At 36.8% G+C, this 12,776-nt stretch overlaps 1 protein-coding gene across 9 annotated transcripts in view; it reads left to right on the top strand.

Annotated features, from left to right (window-relative positions):
• SLCO1A2 (solute carrier organic anion transporter family member 1A2) overlaps window positions 1-12,776 on the top strand; it is a 168,156-nt gene that overhangs the window by 28,617 nt on the left and 126,763 nt on the right. For 2 of the 9 annotated variants that reach the window (XM_050747624.1, XM_050747621.1), the window contains one exon: window positions 1,117-1,233. The exons of 6 other annotated variants lie outside the window; for them this stretch is intronic. The gene's annotated coding sequence lies outside the window, so the exon portion shown is untranslated. Of the gene's footprint in view, window positions 1-1,116; window positions 1,234-1,262; window positions 1,502-12,776 lie in introns of those variants that run through there. One more of the 9 variants, XM_050747617.1, reaches the window with a different exon arrangement.

Here is a 12,776-nt window from a genome sequence, read left to right as displayed (position 1 = left end):
GTGCACACAGCCCCCAGTCATGTACCCCCTGCTTGCTCAATCAATCACGACCCTCTCACATGCACCCCCTTAGAGTTGCAAGTCCTTAAAAGGGACAGAAATTGCTTACTTGGGGAGCTCGGCTCTTGAGACAGAAGTCTTGCCGATGCCCCGGCCGAATAAACCCCTTCCTTCTTTATTTCCATGTCTGAGGAGTTTTGTCTGCGGCTTGTCCTGCTACACCAGGAGGCCCTCTTTCCTCTTATACTAATCATCCTCAGCACAGACCCTTCACGGGTGTCAGGCTGGGGGATGATCAGGTCTTTCCCTTCCCATGAGGCCATATTTCAGGCTATCACATGGGGAGAAACCTTGGACAATACCTAGCTTTCCTAGGCAGAGGTCTTCCACAGTGTATGTATCCCTGGGTACCTGATATTAAGAGAATGGTAATGACTTTTAACAAGCATGCTGCCTTCAGGCACTTGTTTAACAAAGCACACCCTGCACAGTCCTAAATCTGTTAAACCTTGAGTCACCACAGCACATGTCTCTTGCAAGGACAGGGTTGGGGGTGGGGTCACAGATTAACAGCATCTCAAATACAGAACAAGATGGAGTTTCTTATGTCTACTTCTTTCCATATAGACACAGTAACAGTCTGATCTCTCTTTCTTTTCCCCACAAAATTAAAAAAAATCAGTCTCACTATTTTATCCACTCCATTACAAATTACACCTGGATATGACCACCTAATTACTTTACGTAGCCTCTAATCTTTTACTTATCCCATCCAGCTAGAAAGTTACTGATAGAATAATCTGTAGACACTGGTTTTTGCATCTCAGGCTACTGTTGAAAAATGTCAGTGGCATCCCATAGAAATTATATTTGTCTACAACAACTCTGTTTTCAAGCTCATTCCCGTTTTGGTGTCATTTTTTCTTGGATATCCAGCTACAATGAAAATTGAACTCATGCTCAAATATATGTGTGTCAATTTACTCAATGAGTAAATTAACATGTTGTCTTTGATTTATAAGAGACTTGTTAAAGGCGCCTTAATCACAAAAGAAAAAATCTGAGAAAATTGACGCTCAGCAAAGTTTAGTGCCATTAACTGAGGTTTTTCAACAGGATATTGGAGCCAAGGCCACCTAAGAGTGAACTGTTTAAAAAAACAGCAACCAAAAAAAAAAAAAAAAAAAAAGAAAAGAAAAAAAGAAAAAAGCAAGGAGGAGCCTCTGGTTCCAAGTGAGTACAGTAATCTTAGAACCTGTTTCCAAGATTATAACCTGTTTTATGCAACCATCAGAGCCAAAGAAACTTAACTAAAGGATTAAAACTTACGTAAACAAAGATCCTTTTATTTACAACTCTGCTTCTCTGACGAACAAGAAGCTCCAGCTTACACGTTTGAGGTGCTTTATTCATACTGGCTACTCAATATGTAATTTTTAAAAAATCTGATGATCTTACAGTATGGAAGCAACAATGAATGGTGATGTTGGTGAATGCTAAGGTAAAAGTCCTTCATTTATTTGGGTTAAATGAAGTTTAATGGGTTGCAATTCAGTCATTTTTACTTGGAAAAATATAAGGAGATTTAATGTTTAGTTATAAGATTCTTTGGGTTTTCTAATTATTTTGTTTATACATTCCTATAGCAATGACAATTCTGTTTAATGCAGGATTCGTTTTGTGAAGTAATAATAATGTTGTTTGTTTATGCATGCACAGATACAGGTTTACATTGAGTTTTTAAATATGTAGTTACAAGTGGCTTGGAGCATTAGAAGTATGTCTAAATGATTCTGGATAATGTTGTTTTCCTCCTGTCTTGTCATTGGCCTGGAAAGTCCCTTTTTGTTTATCCAGTTCTTCCACAACCATCGTTCCAATTCTGATCAAGCCCCGTGTTCTTCACATGTCTCTCTCTCTCTAGAAATCTTAGAACATTAGTTGTCTATAACATGCATAGCTACACACTTAACACTCACATATACACATTTTTTTTGAGTTTTCTTTTAAAGTTCAAAAATGAGAACATTAGTTTTTCAAAGCCAAGTAACAGAGGAGTATATAAAAAAATCAATTTTGCACATATCTTTTTACATTTCTTTCTATGCTCACATAAAACATACATGATGTATGTAATTATACACATATGCTCCCCTACAATTTTTACTCACAAATATAGGATCATCATTACATACATATCTTGACTTGTTGCTGTAATCATTTATGAACTATGGACATCCCTCTAGGTCAGCATGTATATCTAAATCGTGGTTAGTCCATAAATCCTGAGATAAGAATATCTATTTCTGCAGAATGAATTTCCAAAAGTGGAATGAAGAAACATCATGTACTGCAATATACAATCCCATCACTTCTCCACCCCATTCCACTGTATGTGATAAATCTTTCAAAAAAATTTTTAAATTTACTATATGCAAAAATGAGGGTATTGTGCTACTTTTCAATCACATTTCCTTGGATACCAGTGAGATTTAGCATCTTTTATAAAAAGGTTATAATAATTTTTGTCTATTTGCCATTTTCCTCTTTTATAAACCCCAGTTCATACATTTTACCCATGTTTGCTTTTTCTTTTCAATTTGTAGAAGTTCTCTATTTTACATTAGAGTTATAAAGCTTACCTCTCATATACATTTCAAACATGTTCTCTATTTTTTAAAAAACTTATTTATGGTATTTTTTGCCTTTGTGTAAATTTGTACTATTAAAGAAGTAGACTCTATAATTTTTTTCCATTATAGTTTCTTATTTTTTGTCTTTTTTTAAAAAAGTTTTTCTTTAACCTAACATTACTCTTATTTTTCACATTTTTTTTACATTTTATTTTAACATTAAAATCCCTAATCTATTGCTCTTTTTCATCTTTAAACATGGCATTATGCAGGAATACCACTCTTTTCTTGTTGAATGAAGATCTAATTATAATTATAAAATCATTTATTAAATAAGCTATACTTTCTCTGCTGAGCTATTATGTATTTATTATGTATATGTATATTTCTGCTGAAGTATTTATCATATAACACATTTTAATTTATATTTATATTGGTTGTAGTTATAAACTCAGTTTTGTACAGTAACTTGTACATTTTTTGTGGTCATAACATGGTATTTTAATCAAATTAATATCACAGAAGGCTTTAGTATCTCCTATGTCAGGTACCTACCATCTTTTTCAATATTTTTAGGCAAATCTTACATATTTATTCTTCCTTATAAAATTTAAAGTCAAACTAAAAAGTAGAAATAAACAAAATAAAAAATAATTAAAATTAAAAATCATTTAAAATCATAAAGGAATATTCAAATAAAAATTAGTATCTCAAGAAAATTATGATTAAAATTGCGTTATATATTTATATTTATATAGGAAAGATAAAGGTTTTAATAATATTATGGATTTTCTTTGGTCCAGTAAGCATGATAGTTTTTCTTAATTCATGCAAGATGACCTTCAATATAAAATTTTGTATTCTTCTTCATACAGTTGCACATTTTTTTTTTTTTTTTTTTTTTTTTTTGAGACGGAGTCTCGCTCTGTCGCCCAGACTGGAGTGCAGTGGCGCGATCTCGGCTCACTGCAAGCTCCGCCTCCCGGGTTCATGCCATTCTCCTGCCTCAGCCTCCTAAGTAGCTGGGACTACAGGCGCCCGCCACCGTGCCCGGCTAATTTTTTGTATTTTTAGTAGAGACGGGGTTTCACCGTGGTCTCGATCTCCTGACCTTGTGATCCGCCCGCCTCGGCCTCCCAAAGTGCTGGGATTACAGGCGTGAGCCACCGCGCCCGGCCCAGTTGCACATTTTTGTTAAAGTTTTCTGGGGTACTTTATAGTTTGATTGTTATTATGAATGCTATTTCATTTTTATTTTAATTTTTGTATTATACTGCCAGTATAAAGAAAAGCCTTTGGTTTTATATATTTTGTATCATGTTTCTGTATCAAATTCTTTTATTAATTACAATATAGGAACTTTTTTGTGTTTTGCAAGTATTAGTAATTTTCTATAATTAAATATATTTTGTTTTTAAATTTACAATATTTATGTATTAATTTCATTTTCTCATTTGCTTGTATTAGCTAATGCAAGAAATATCAAAACAGTGATGAATAATAATTATATTAGCTGGCAACCTTTATTTGTTCCTGATTTTCATGAGACTAGCTTGGTTATTTCACAGCACACTTATGGTGCTTTGTTAAGTGCCTGCTATGTTACTATCATCATCATCTTCCTGACAAGATGGTAAGCAATTGTTAGCAAAATACTAGTGGAAGGATCTGTTATTTTATGTGAATTAAGCTTTTTAGCCATTGGTATTAGTGGCTTGAGTGTACCACCCACTCCCAGGTGTTGAAAAATATCTAAATATAAAAGAAAAAAGTTATGCAAGCCTCTTGCTGGGATAATTTACTATTCCCCAGGACCAGCATTCTAAGCACTTTTTCTTCTCTGTGCACATCTGATTTTGTAGAGGTGGTCATATCACCTTGTTCAGGAATAGCTTGCTGTAACTGCGGTATGTCTCCCTGTACATTTCTTTTTCTTGTGTTTTTTTTTGTTTTTGTTTTTTTGGTGTGTGTGTGTGTGTGTGTGTGTGTGTGTGTGTGTGTGATTTCTGAGACAGAGTCTCACTCTGTCACTCAGGCTGGAGTGTGGTGGTACGATCACAGCTCTCTGCAGCCTCTACCTCCTGAGCTAAAGAGATCCTTCCATGTCAGCCTCTCTAGTAGCTGGGACTACAGACATCCACCATGACTTCTGGCTAATTTGTGTGTGTGTGTGTATGTGTGTAAAGATGGGGTGTCATCATGTTGCCAAGGCTGGCCTCCAACTTCTGGACTTAAATAATCTGCCCACCTTGGCCTCCCAAAGTGCTGGGATTACAGACTACTGCACTGGCCCAATATTTTATACTGTTGCTGAGCCACTAAGGCAAGCTGACCAGAATGGGAAGAAAGATGTACATAGACACTGTCTTTTGAAGCACTGTCTTGTGCATGGGCCCATGTTTCTTTCTTGAAATCTATGAGCACCTAATCTGGAAAGGGGGTTTTCACTTACAGACACCCTAGATTTATATTTTCTCTACGAAGGTCACTGTGCAATGTTGAACCATGGCTGTGCTCTGCTTATTGCTAGATTGATACAAGGTTTATTATCAGTTCTGTTATTATTTTATAGAAGTAAGCACTAGGAAATATGTTTACATGAAGATGGTGTTGAGGGAAGGCATTTTACTACAGTAATGTCACTTGGTTATTTGAACCCTCTATAGTTATATGTCAAAATTCAAATTGTGTTGCAATATCAAAAATTACTGTCAATTGATACGTTGGTTTTCTTTCAAGTCTGTTGAAAACATTCAAAATTTTTACAGAAAAATACATTAGTTATTAGAATCTTTCATTTTGCTGATTTCTGAGAAATATACCTTACAATTTTATCTAGATTGAAAAAAGGATTACTAACTGTATCTGTTTATCTCTTATAGTCACCTTGTTTTTGAAGCTACACATAGATTATATCAGCCTAAAAAAATTAAATTGGACATTGTCTATTGCAGAACTTTCTTTGATAAGCTGAGCAAAGATTTATTTATCTTTGCCAAATTAAACATTTTTAATCTGGCTGGTCTCTAAGCAGCTTCAAAAATCTTGACAGAGCAACAGAAATAAATATTTTTGAGAATTTTATATCTATATTGATTAGAATTTCTTTCACAATTGAAAATGGTTATGTTTCTTATTATGCATCTAGTAGAATCAGAGTTTATCATTCTCTGAATGGGAGTAATTAATCTTAAATAAAGGAAACTGGTTTTCTAAGGTTTAATGCATTGTTACCTAGATTGCTTTTGGGGAAGCAATGAAAATCACTGTGCAGTGTGAACCATGTCTGTGTTCTACCTATTGCTAGATTGATAGAGGGTTTATTATCAGTTGTGTTCTCATTATGTGATCTTGATCTTTATCTGCATATATATATATTCTGATTTTAAGTGTACAATGAAATCTTCTGGTGGAAAATTAACTACAAAGCATAAGGTATTTGGCCAGTGCTAAACAGGAGACTTAGAGAAATATGGTCTCATGTGATTCTACCCCAGGAGGCATGAATTATTTGATTATAGGAGAGGAGGATGAAATATGCCACAGTAAGATTTAGAATCGGTGAGAGATAAGTCCTTCCTTTTGTAACATTTGAAAAGGAAATTATGCAGAGGCCAAGGGTTGGGAAAGAAGGACTAGCATGATGACTAAACTTAAGATACATTTTTAGAGAGGTTGGCTTTTCAAAAGGGTCCACATGGAAAATGAAGAATTGAAAGTGACTTCTCTTAAAACTATTAATGTTCATGTACCCCTTGGAAAATTTTATGCATTCTAAATATTCATATACCTTGGTTTGGAGAACCTGTTTTAGACCACCTAGGGAACTTGTAAAATAAAGTTGTAAAATATACAAGAACAGGGTTTGTGAAAACTCTCATTGCCAGCATGTGTAACAGGTTGTGCAGGTAGAGAGGTGCACTAGAGATCAAAGGGTGGAGATAAAGATAAAAGTCGTCCTGTAGAGAGAGTTGTGCTGTGAGTCCCACTTTCACTTCTGTTAGGGAAAGGTAAGCTATTCTTTCTTCTGATTTAAAGCCTAGGGAGCATAACTTTAAGTTTGCTCAGAGTGCTTTATATTTGTCCTCTGCAGTTTGGGAGACACAGGGGACTGGCGTCCAATTCATGTTTAAGAAATTCAAGAAGTCTAAAAGGCAAAAGGCTGTGGCTGGATCCACCTGCCAGGAGGTGAATTGAAGAGAAGGCCACATTTAAAAAAGAGCTTCACGCCAGCCAGCCATGGGTTACCCAGAGCTAGTTTGGGGCTGTCTTATATCCAGAATGATTGGGTCGTATGGAGTGGTGATGAGAGTTTAGTAGAAAGAGGCTAAAAGTGTAGGTTGAATATCTAAAGTTGCAGGGAGAAATTGGATGTGATAGTCAGAGGAGATGCATTTACCCTGCCAAAGATACTGCAGGTGTCAGACCATGAATGAGGGGTAGGATCTCCAAAGAATTCAAGAAAGTGGCCTTAAGAGAAAGAGTCAGTTTTAGATACTGCCCTGGGCAAAGGAATCAAGGAAGACATTTCTTCCTTCATTAACTCTTCCCCTTTAAGTTTCAACTCTAGAGGAGATAGAACAGCTTTGTTCAATTGTAGGAGAAAAAGGAAGGCAGAAGGAGAGAAACTAGGATGAAAAATAGAGAAATAACCTAGACCCTCTTTCTCAAATGTAGACTTTGGACCTGATATAGTGGGAGGGAAGGAGATTTGGTTTACATAAAGTGCGAAGTGAACTAGACATATTAATCCAGAACTGCGCCTTTTGGGGGAACTAAAAGTGACCAGAAGGCTTTTTTTTTTTTTCTTTTGAAAGTCAATGGAAAGTAGTGCAGCCTGTTTGAGATTACAGTTAGTGTCAGTGGAATTAAAAAAAAAAAAAAAAAAAAAAAAACTGGTCCTATAAAATGAATTTGATAGGCAGTGGAGGAAGAACTAGCCTCTTTTCTAATATCACCATATACATCCCATTTGTTCAAGTTACCTGCGCCTACTATCCTTTTCAAATGTAAATATTGCTTGGGAGTACAACAGTGCATTATCACAACTTTCGAGTATTTTTCAATAACACACCTCTTTCGGTAAATATTGTCCTTATGCTCAGAAAGACACTAGAATTATAATTTTTCCTTCTGCAACTCTCCTCACTTTGGCATGCTGTTACTAGTTTTTCAGGTTATATATATTTTTTACCATTTAACTTACAGACAACTTCATGAATCATGGAATAGATTTTGTTTGAGAGGCATGTCATCATCTCCATGAGATGGAAATTGATAAGGACAGTCAAAGCATTTGAATCAAATTTGGGCTCCTCTATAAATGGATATTTTCAAAGGAGAATTCATCACTTATAATAATGCTGTAAATCTTGGTGTTAAAATCCATGCTAAATGGGACTCATTGGTAAGGCTGTCTAATATCTAAATTCAGTATGAACTATAATGTCAGAAAAATCTTTGATTTTGCTGTAATATTTTGTTACATTTACATGAAAAATTTCAGAAATTTATACATTTTAAATCTCTCTTTTTTTTTTTTTTTTTGAGACGGAGTCTTGCTCTGTAGCCCGGGCTGGAGTGCAGTGGCCGGATCTCAGCTCACTGCAAGCTCTGCCTCCCGGGTTTACCCCATTCTCCTGCCTCAGCCTCCGGAGTAGCTGGGACTACAGGCGCCCGCCACCTCTCCCGGCTAGTTTTTTGTATTTTTAGTAGAGACGGGGTTTCACGGTGTTAGCCAGGATGGTCTCGATCTCCTGACCTCGTGATCCGCCCGTCTCGGCCTCCCAAAGTGCTGGGATTATAGGCTTGAGCCACCGCGCCCGGCCCATTTTAAATCTCTTGAAATCGTTATTTCTTGTAAGACAGCCAAAACAAATAAGTGTTCAAAGACATGTCCTACCTTTGAAATGGGGACAGAAAATAAAAAATGGCTTAGGGGTTGCTTAATACTGCTACTTAGTGGCAGAACAAGGACAAGACAGAGCTGAAGGCTGACAACTTTTCAGTTAATTTGTCTAGCAGCAGGAGCTACCAATTATTGAAATTTATAACATTTCAGGCTCTCTAAGAGGGACTTTATATAATTTATCTCATTTTTTATATGCTATGTGGATATATAATCTTTTTAGGATTCAGCAAAAGAAGATTTAGATATCTCCTATTTGAGTCAATTCTAGGAAGCCTAAGAGATCTACCAAGATGGCCCCTTGGCAATCACCAAAGCATCAGAAATATTTCTGTTATTTGGATTTAAAAGTTAGTATCAATTCCATTGTTACAGTAGCAGCTTGAGTGTTCCAAAATGTCATCCAAGTGCAATATATGATGTAAATGTTTGCAAGACAGGAAAAAAAATAGGAAAATGTAGACTGGGAAATGTTGTTGGGGGAAATTAGAAGTTGGGGAATAAGAAAATAGTATCTTTATTCTTCTACAACCTCCTGCATTGCGTTTTACAAACCTTATCATCATTTTAACTATAAATATATTTGTATTTCAGATTTTTAAAAGGCTATCTTTCACAAGTTTACCTTCTTTTCCTTTCTGTGGACATTAGACACGGTCTAAGGTCCATATGACGATGTTTTTGAGTAAAATAAAGTATGCAACAGTAATTTAGAAACTCAAAACTATATAAGTTTACTTAAGTTTGGCCTGTATGGTCAGATGCCTCCTGACACTACAAATATCTTTCTGTGGTTTAAAATTTTCTATAAAACTCTAGAAATAAATAGCTGGTAATGTGAACATAGTTCACCAGCATTTTTGTCTTACAAATCACACATTTTTGATAGTAACTATCTACGATCCCATCTATTTTTATAAGAATAAAACATGGTAATCTAGTGTAACAGTATACATGTATTTGCATTTTAAAATGAAGAAACAGTATGTAAATATTAGGCTGGTGCACAAGTAATTATGTCTTTTAGCCATTAAAAGTAATTTAATTTTGGCCGGGCGCGGTGGCTCAAGCCTGTAATCCCAGCACTTAGGGAGGCCGAGACGGGCGGATCACGAGGTGAGGAGATCGAGACCGTCCTGGCTAACACTGTGAAACCCCGTCTCTACTAAAAAATACAAAAAACTAGCCGGGCAAGGTGGCAGGCGCCTATAGTTCCAGCTACTCGGGAGGCTGAGGCAGGAGAATGGCGTAAACCTGGGAGGCAGAGCTTGCAGTGAGCTGAGATCCGGCCACTGCACTCCAGCCTGGGCGACAGAGCGAGACTCCGTCTCAAAAAAAAAAAAAAAAAAAAAGTAATTTAATTTTAACGTAAAAGTTCATTAGTAATATAATTATATACTATAATTAGTAATATAATAGCATTATATAATAAAAAGCCCATAGGAAGCATTTTATTTTGAAGAAGAAACAAGATAGTTTACTTTTCCTATTCATTTTCTTTCTTGCATCTCTGTGGGTGCATGATTTTTTTTCTTCATTTCTTAGTGGCACTTATGCCATTGGTGATTTGTATGTGTGTGCCTACTCTTTATGCTGTAAATCTTGGTGCTAAAATCCATGCTAGATGGGACTTACTGGTTGGGCTGTCTAATAGCTAAGTTCAATATGAACTATAATGTCATGTCAAAAAATCTTTGATTTTGCTATAATATATTTTGTTCCATTTACATGAAAAAATAAGTTCTTCATATGGATATGGAAGAGTACAGAGGTTAGAATTTTGTTTTGTACAGTGTTTTGAATTTCTGGTTTCCAGTTGGCACACTGATCATTTGTTAACTTAGGATCTTAGCTTATGAATAAATCTTATCTGCATTGGATAAGACTTAATAAGTCTTAATCTGCATCTGGATCTTAACTTGTTAATAAGTCTTATCTGCATAACATTTTGGCCATATTTGTGGGTATTTCTACAGACTAAATAAAGTTTTAAATATATATTTATAAGAAAAGTGAGAAAGCAAAACGTGTAGGTGGTAATAACATAAGCTTTGCAGAGGGTAATTTCCAGATACAAACATACAGTACAATGTACCTGTAATAATTATAACTATTTTTGACAAGTAAATTGATATCTTGATGCCTTCCTCTACTATAGATGAAAAAACAATTTACCTCAGATTACTGGTCACAGTGACCCTAGCTCATATTTGGTTGTAAAGTAGTACATTACCCATTTTAGGTTATTCAGCTCCTAAACTCGCATATATTGACAGGGCAACGTGTACTACAGATGTAAGAGATTTTAAAGCTATTGAAGAGGCTCAGTACATTATGTCTTAAAAATAGTCACATTTAAACATCCATTGGATTGCTGTATTATGGTATTTATAATGATGAGGTACAAAAGGGGCTAGGTTTATGTTTGCATGTACTCTGGAAGACAAATCCTACACTTGCAGCATTTTACCAGTTGCAGCTATTAGAATTTCCTAAACATCTTGACCTGTGGGCTTACATATTTCCTTATTTTTTTTTCCAGAAGTCTTAGAATCAAGAAAGGGCCTTATATGAAAGTAGTGAAGTGGCATAATATTTTTGAGCACTTCATGCTTTGGTCAATGCCACAGGATCCTAGAATTTTAGTTTATGATTACAGTTTAAAATTACTAAAGTGTTGTATTGCTAGGGGTATTAGTCCATTTTCATACTGCTATGAAGAAATAACCGAGATGGGGCAATTTATAAAGAAAAAGAGGTTTAATGGACTCATAGTTTCACATGGCTGGGGAGGCCTCACAGTCATGGTGGAAGAAGAAGGAGGAGCAAAGGACATCTTACATGGTGACAGGCAAGAGAGAAGTACAAAGGAACTGCCCTTTATACAACCATCAGATCCTGTGAAATGTCACTATCACAAGAAGAGCATGGGAAAAACCTGCCCCCATGATTTAATTACTTCCCACTGGGTCCCTTCCATGACACATGGGGATTATGGGAGCTATAATTCAAAATGAGATTTGGGTGGAGACACAGCCAAATCACATAATTCTGCCCCTGGTCCCTCCCAAACCTTATGTCCTCACATTTCAAAATACAATGTGCCCTTCCAACAGTCCCCCAAAGTCTTAACTCATTTCAGCATTAACTGAAAAGTCCAAGTTCGAAGTCTTATCTGAGACAAGGCAAGTCCCTTTTATCTATGAGCCTGCAAAATCAAAAGCAAGTTACTTCCTAGATACAATAGGGGTACAGGCATTTAGTAAATACACCCATTCCCAATGGGAGAAATTGGCCAAAACAAAGGGGCTACAGGCCCCACATAAGTCCAAAATCCAATGGGCAGTCATTAAGCCTTAACATTCCAAAATGATCTCCTTTGATCCATGTCTCATATATAGGTCATGCTGATGCGAGAGGTGGACTTCCATGGCCTTGTACATCTTCACCTCTGTGGTTTTGTAGGATACAGTGCTCTTCCTGGCTGATTTCATGGGCTGGTGTTGAGTGTCTGTGTTGTTTTTCCAGGTGCACGATACAAACTGTTGGTGGATCTACCATTCTGGAGTCTGGAGGACAGTGGCCCTCTTCTCACAGCTCCACTAGGCAGTATCCCACTGGGGACTCTGTGTGGGGGGACTCCAACCCCACATGCTCCTTCTGCACTGCCCTAGCAGAGGTTCGCCATGAGGGCCCTGCCCCTACAGCAAACCTCTGCTTGGACATCCAGGCGTTCCATACATCTTCTGAAATCTAGGTAGAGATTCCCTAACCTCAATTCTTGACTTCTATGCACCCGTAGGGTCAATACTATATGGAAGCTGCCGAGGCTTGGGGCTTGCATCCTCTGAAACCACAGCTCGAGCTGTATCTTGCCCCTTTAGCCACGACTGGAGTGGCTGGGATGCAAGGCACCAAGTTCCAAGGGTGTGCACAGCAGGAGGGCCCTGGACCTGGCCCTGGAAATCATTTTTCCTTCCTAGGACTCAGGGCCTGGGATGGGAGGGGCTGCTGTGAAGGTCTCTGGCAAGCCCTGAAGATATTTTCCCCATCATCTTGGTGATTAGCATTTGACTTCTTGTTACTTATGTAAATTTCTTCAGCTGGCAAGAATTTCTCCCCAGAAAATGGGTTTTTCTTTTCTACTGCATTGTCAGGCTGCAAGTTTTCCAAACTTTTATGCTCTGTCACCTCTTGAATGCTTTGCTGCTTAGAAATTTTTTCCATCAGATACC

Source organism: Macaca thibetana, chromosome 11 (genome assembly GCF_024542745.1).
Source record: "Macaca thibetana thibetana isolate TM-01 chromosome 11, ASM2454274v1, whole genome shotgun sequence".
Taxonomy (NCBI): domain Eukaryota; kingdom Metazoa; phylum Chordata; class Mammalia; order Primates; family Cercopithecidae; genus Macaca; species Macaca thibetana.
The sequence above is the reverse complement of the archived record's forward strand: the minus strand, read 5'-3'. Positions and strand labels throughout refer to the sequence as shown.